The 7,387-nt window shown below is 44.8% G+C and overlaps 1 pseudogene; it reads left to right on the forward strand.

The window, feature by feature from the left end:
• The first annotated feature begins 666 nt into the window (after window positions 1-666).
• LOC143603085 (dehydration-responsive element-binding protein 3 pseudogene) lies at window positions 667-1,474 on the forward strand (annotated as a pseudogene).
• The last annotated feature ends 5,913 nt before the right edge of the window (window positions 1,475-7,387 follow it).

Genomic DNA, 7,387 nt, shown 5'->3' on the forward strand with positions numbered 1-7,387 from the left:
TTAAGCAACATATTCTTAACCAGATACAAAATGGTTAAATATACCATTTTGGTCGATGGTAAGGTGGTTAAATTATTTGACCCTTCAAGCAATGTCATCAACATCATCATTGTACTCAGTATATCCCACCAATAGCAATGTAATATAAAAAAAAAAGTTCATATATTATTGAGTCAAGACCACTTAATAATTAATATAGTCTTGAATATATAGGCTATATAATATATGTATGAATAATATACATTATATAAGTCATCTAGAATGGCATGCTTTAAATGATTTCAGTACTTGCAGGCAAATACCACGTACTTAAAAAGTAGGTACTACTTCTCTTTCCATCTTTTCTTTCGTTAAAATTCCTTTTCACATGCCCTCTAATTTTATGTCACCCTTTATTATTATTATTATTTTTTTATAATAATAAAAAATAAAAATAAAAATTTATGGGTACCCCTTCAACCCTTCTCTCTCTACATCTATACACACACATATATCTATCTTGCACTATATATATAAAACCCCCTCACACCAAACTCTTGTAGAGTTTGTGGTTGCATTTATATTTCATCACCTCATCCCCCCCCCCCCTTTATCTCTTTCTCAACCTTGTTTACAACTCGGTTCGAGTCAGGTCGGGTCACATATTTCAAGATTTATTGGTTAATGATGGAGTCAACCACCACTCCGTTAGTCGAGTTGACTGAAGAACAACAACCGTACCCAATAAATTCTAAAAAGACAAAAAAGAGGGTCAGAGAAAACACGGATAACGAGGAATGTAACAAAGCAAACAACAACTCTAAGCACCCGGTTTATAGAGGGGTTCGAATGCGGGCATGGGGCAAATGGGTATCCGAGATCCGAGAACCCAAAAAAAAGTCTCGGATCTGGCTCGGCACATTTTCCAACCCGGAAATGGCCGCACGTGCACATGACGTCGCGGCACTTTCTATTAAAGGAAAGTCCGCGATCCTAAACTTCCCTGAACTCGCCGAGGTTTTACCTCGACCCGAAACATGCGCGCCACGTCACATTCAAGCCGCCGCCACTAAAGCAGCGACAATGGAACATCTCAACCTGAACACCACTACCACGAATACCACAACACCAACAACACCATCAACACCTTCCACGTCATCATGTTCCTCGTCCACGTTGACGTCCACGTTGACGTCCACGTCATCATTTGAAAAATGTCACGAAATATTAAAATTGCCTAGTTTGGGTCCGAGTTATGACTCGGCCGAGTCAAGTGAAGCTTTTGTGTTTGTTGACTCAGTTTGGGACTACTACTCGTCTCCGCCGTGGCCGGAGTATTTCAACGATGAGCCACCGTGTACTTCCGGCGGGTTTTTATTTGATAACTTGTTATGGCAACATTAATAAATAAAATATGGTTGGTGTGTTTTAATATCATTTTCCCTTATAATTTATGGGATTTTGTTTTGTGTTGTTTTGTTTCCATATAATGCTTTTACATTAATTAGTCTCAACTTCCCATTTTTATATTTTAATCAATTGTAAAGAAAAAGAAATAAAAAAAATATTTACAAAAAGTAAAATAAAAAATAAGTGACATATTTTTGAAAAAAAATATTTGATGCAAAGGTGGATTTTATGCTTCAATGGATTTTTATTTCTTTAGGATGAACATGTTCCATTAGAGTAGATTTTTATGTTTGTAGACTTCTAATCTTGTATGCGGGTATGTACCCAGCAATTCTTGTAATGTTTGAATGTTGATGGAATAAAAATTATTTGTTAATGCCTTGCCATGTTTATTTCGCACATATTTTGTTTTAACTTAGCAATTTCTTTAGTACTTAGATAAGTTAACTTTTCAATGTGGCAGATAATAAGTTAAAGTTTTGCTTCCTCTTTCGTGATTGTGCGGATAAGACCGTCACTTTCACTTAGTAGGATGGCTAAACTTTACCTATATCTGACATGCGTTGAAGTTTTCCTCATCTTTTCCTTTGAAATTTTCTAAGTGTTTTGAATAAGTTAACCTTTCGACGCGCGGTTGCCAATAGGTCAATGTTCAGTTTCCTCTATCATGATTGTGCGGGTAGGACCGTCACTTTCATTTATTGGGATGACCAAACTTCACATATAGCTGACCTGCGTGAAGGTTTTCCTTAGAAATTTTTACCGTTTTATGTGTTTATGCGGGTTTTGCCGCCTTCCACACGCAACGACTTACTTCTTCCCATATTTATGCAGTGAATACCGGCATATCAGCGTGGGAAGTTCATAAGTATAAAGGTAAGGCTATCAACACAATGTGAAAGGGGAATCATTTCCATTAGAAGTGGCTCTATGCCTTTTCTTTACAAGTTTGGAATTGATATACATGTAACATTTGCGTAATTGAGCTCCGTTCCATGTTCTTGGGATAGGAGTGCCATCGAGCCTTTCGAGCCGGTATGCGCCTTTTTCCCAAAACTTCTTTGATAATGTACGGTCCTTCCCAGACCGGTGCCAGTTTTCCTGGGCGCTCTTGGTTTGAAGCCTCGTTGTTACGCAATATGTAGTCTCCTACATTGAAGTTGCAGAGTTTTACCCGCGTGTTGTAGTACTTTTGCATTTGTCGCTTGTAGTTTTCTTCACGCGCTGCGGCTAAGTCTCTGCGTTCCTCAGTTAGCATAAGGTCTAACCGTCTTTCCGCATCATTGTCTTCTGGCTGAATCAAGACCCTTGGTGAGGGCAAACCAATTTCGACTGGGACCATGGCTTCAGTGCCATAAGTGAGGCTAAACGGGGTTTCTCCGGTACTGGCCTTTTTCAGCGTTCTGTTTGCCCAAAGGACGTGTGGAACTTCGTCTACCCAGCCGGATCTGTGTTCCATGAGTCTTTTCTTTATGCCTTCGACGATGCTTTTATTTGCTCTTTCCACCTCACCGTTACCTTGCGGGTGTGCCACTGAGGTAAAGTTGTGGGTGATTTGAAGTTCCTCTAGCCACTTTTGTAGCTTCTTGTCAGCAAAGTTGGTGCCGTTATCACTCACCAAAGTCTGTGGAACTCCAAAACGACAAATAATAAATTCTCAAATAAATTTTTTAATATGTTTTGCGGTTTTTTGGGCTAATGGTTTTGCTTCTATCCACTTGGTGAAGTAGTCGATGGCTACTACTAGGAACTGAACGTTTCCTGCTGCTGTAGGAAATGGGCCTGTCACATCGATGGCCCACTTCTGAAATGGCCATGAAGAGGTGACTGGAACAAGTTCATTCTTCGGGCGATGCGTGTTGGGTGCGTAGAGCTGGCAAGACCTACACTTTCTAATGTATGCCAGCGCATCCGTATGCATCCCCGGCCAAAAGTATCCCGCGTTGTTTAACTTAGCTACAACAACGCGTGGACCTGCGTGTACTCCACAGATGCCTTCGTGTACTTCCCTTAGGAGGTAGTCAGCATCTTGGTTGTCCACGCATCTTAAGAGTGGGCCAAGAAAGTTACGTCTGTAAAGGATGTCATCGATGAGTTGATAGTTTAATGCTTTACAACGTATTTTTCTTGCCTGTGTTTTTGACTCTGGTAGTATACCCGCTGCAAGGTAATTTATTATCGGTGTCATCCACGTTTCTGTGCCGGTTTGGATGACACAAATTTCCTTGTGCGGGACTGATGGTGCTTCAAGGAGTTCAATGCGGATGTCCTTTCCCAAATGGGTGAAGGCTAATGATGCAAGCTTGCTTAACGCATCCGCAGATTTGTTTTCGCTACGCTTGACGTGTATGACTTTACAATCATTAAAATTGCGCATAAGGGTTTTTGCTTGTGCGAGGTACCGGGCCATTGTGTCGTTCACGGTCGTGTACGTTCCGTTTATTTGGTTGGCTACAAACATGGAATCCACGTGGGCTTCCAAGTTTTTCACTCCCATTTTACACGCAATTCCCAGCCCGGCCAAGAATGCTTCATACTCGGCTTTGTTATTCGTACTTGGAAAATCCAGTCGAATAGCGTAAGTGTATTCTTGGCCTGCTGGGTTGGTTAGTTTCAACCCTGCGCCTGAACCCTCGTTGCTGCCTGCTCCATCGGTGTAGAGTCGCCAGACATCATTGATGTCCTGTGCTGGGGAGGGTTGAGCCTCCTCCTGGCACTCTTTCTCCCGCGAAGCGGGGACTTCTGCTATAAAGTCGGCCAGAACCTGGCCTTTTATGGCTGGTCTTGGCTTGTACTTTATCGCATATTCCCCCAACTCAATTGCCCATTTGGCTAGACGTCCCGATAACTCGGGTTTGCCTAGAACGTTTGCAAGTTTGAAGTTGGTGAGAATGGTGATTGGGTGACATTGGAAATATCGTCTTAGCCTGCGTGAAGCCTGTACAAGTGCTAAGACTAGTTTTTCCAGGGTGGAGTACCGGGTTTCTACGTCTGTTAGGACACGGCTAACAAAGTAAATAGGCATCTGGGTACCTTTTCGCTCTACTAGCAGGACTGCCCCAGTTGCTCTATCTGTGGCAGAAAGATATATGATTAATTCCTCCCCCGCTTCTGGTGCTGTGAGCGTTTGGAGTTCGATCAAGCGTGACCGAATTTCCTGAAAAGCTGCTTCCGCTTCTGGTGTCCAACGGAAGTGCGTTTTCTTTAAACAGTTTCTCAATGTTGACACGAATGGGAACGACCTATCCGCATGGTTTGACAAAAAGCGGTTAAGTGCGACTAGGCGTCCATTCAGTGTCTGGGCTTGCTTGATGGTAGTAGGTGATTCTATTTTGATAATGGCTTCGACCTTTTCAGGGTTCGCTCTGAAGCCATCTTTAGTAACAATGACTCCCAAGAACTTCCCTTCTTCCATCCCAAAGGAACACTTGCTCGGGTTGAGCTTCATGTTTATCTTTCTGAGCGTGTTGAAAGTTTCTTCGATGTCTTTCAACATCGCTTCTGGCTCAGGGCTTTGATGACCAAATCATCCATGTAGACTTCCAAGTTTCTCTCAATTTGGGCATGAAACTCTTTGTCCATCAGGCGTTGGTATGTGGACCCTGCATTCTTAAGTCCGAATGGCATCATTTGATAACAAAATGTGCCATCGGGCGTCCGAAATGCGGTTTTGTCCTGATCATCTACAGCCATGTGGATTTGATGGTACCCCTTATATGCGTCAAGGAAGCATTTAAGGCGAAACGGTGCTAATGAATCCACTTTGAGGTCAATTTCGGGTAACGGGTAACAATCTTTGGGGCATGCTTTGTTTAAATCTTTGAAATCTATACACATGCGCCATTGTTTGTTAGCCTTCGGTACCATAACGGGATTTGCAACCCATGTTTGATATCTACTAACGCGTACGATGCCCGCGTCAAGGAGTTCCTTGACTTGGGTTCTACACGCATTAGCCTGTTCCGCCCCCATTACTCTGCGCTTTTGTATGACTGGCGTAAAAGCCGGGTCACACTTGAGCTTATGCTCTGCTTTTCTTCGAGGTACACCGGTCATGTCAGCTGGTGTCCACGCGAAGATGTCAGCGTTTCTCTGTAGTAAGCGTTTAAGTAAGGTGCGCGTAGGATCAGCGATTGTTGGGCCAATTGTAACAGCCTGGTCAGGGTATTTGCCATTGAGGGCCCATTTTTCTGGTTCGGTAATGGTTGGTTTAGCCATCTTTGGTTTGGGTTTAGATGAGACGGATGCGATGCATACCTGGGGGATACCGGTGATCATCGCTACACCCTCAGCAGTTGGCCATCCCATCATGCCGTGGACTGAAGATACCACGGCGTTGAATCTTGCCATCCCGTCTCTCCCGAAGAGAATGTCGTATGTGTGATGTGGCTTCCTCATTACGACGAAGTCCACGTCTTCTGTGCGGGAGTATTTCCCGTCCGTGAGAATGACGGGGAAAGATTGGATACCCAGGGGGGTGTTTGTGCTGCCGTCGAACCCTTCCATTGAAGCGTAAACCATTTCCAGGCGTTCTTTGTCTTCGTCGTCTAGCTTGTCGAAGAACTGCCTGTACATAACCGTTGACGAGGCGCCGTTGTCAGCAAGAGTGCGGGAAGTTATGTAATGCCCCAGCTGGCTTTTGATGACGATAGGGCCTTCGTTGCTGGGTCCTCCTGGCACTCGCGGGAAGCGCACCTCAGCTTCCTTCCATTCGCATGGTTCTGTCGTTCGTCTTTTTCTTCCTCTGATGTTGCCATGAACCATGTGGATGCTGATGTCAATGGGCTTTCGTCCGTTGCCTTTATACCGGTTATCATTCCTTCCTCCATTCTTGATTGATGCCACAAGGTGTGCAAGTCTTCCATCCTTGACGAATGCTTCAACAATATCCTTCAAGGATGTACACTCCTCTGTACTGTGACCCTTTGTCCCGTGGAAGTCACAGGATTTGCTCTGATCCGCATTAGGTCGTTGCCGGATCATTGGAGCTTTTGGCCATGGGAGTTTTTCGGTGGCAAATATCTCCGTGACGCTTTTGGTGAGTGGCGTCCACCGGTGTTTTCGGCTTGAAGGGTGCGTGTTATCCCTTCCGCCAACAAGAGGGCGAGAGCTGGATGAGGTGTCAAAGTTTACCCTTGACTGCCAAATACCTAGCTTCCTCTTTTTGTTCTGCCGGGCGATCAGAACATTGTTTTCTCTGGTCCTCTGTGTGTAGAGATGTGTACTCTGGGGAAGATCCCTACCCAGTTGCTTCTCCGTCTCGGCAAAGCGCTTGGCCGCCGTCATGATGGCATCCCATGTGGATGGCATGCCGTCCTTACCCGTCAACGTGCGGATAAGCTCTGGGTATTCGGCGCCCTGGATGAAAGCGGCGCGAACAAGATCTTCACTTATGTTGCCCAGACTCAGCTTTTTGGAGTTGAAGCGAGTGATGAAGTCTAGTAAAGATTCATCTTCCTCTCTTACGCAGTTGAGGATCGTCCACTGCTCTTCAGTATATTTCCTCTGTTGACTGAAGTGTTGGCTGAATTTGTGTTGAAAGTCCGCCCAATCATAGATGTGGTGGACCGGTAAACGATCAAACCATGCCCTGGCCGCTCCAACCAGCGTCATCTGGAACATATAACACCACGTGGGTTCCGTCCAGTTACTGACGGTTGCCCCCGCTATGAATCTGTTCAAGTGATCGTCTGGGTCGGATAGACCATCATAAGTGCCGATGTTGGACATCTGTTTGGCACTTATCGGGGCGATTGCTTCCGCAATGTCCCTTGCAAACTTGGATGTTCCCGCATTTGCAGCAGTTGGTCTAAAGGTTTTGGAGAAGTCGCGTGGGTTTCCCCCCGCGTTCCTTGGTTTGAAGGTTTCTCCAAAATTCATTCTTGGTTGGAAGTCCGTTTCTTTACGCTTCCCTTTCGCCCTATGGCGAGGGTTCGCGTCAGTGTCGGATTCCTCCCGATCATCATCCGAGTACTCGCACTCACTGTTCATGTTGAGC

This window comes from Bidens hawaiensis, unplaced genomic scaffold (assembly GCF_021521415.1).
Source record: "Bidens hawaiensis isolate Kalapana, Puna unplaced genomic scaffold, B.hawaiensis_p1.1 tig00060573_1, whole genome shotgun sequence".
In the NCBI taxonomy this organism is placed as follows: domain Eukaryota; kingdom Viridiplantae; phylum Streptophyta; class Magnoliopsida; order Asterales; family Asteraceae; genus Bidens; species Bidens hawaiensis.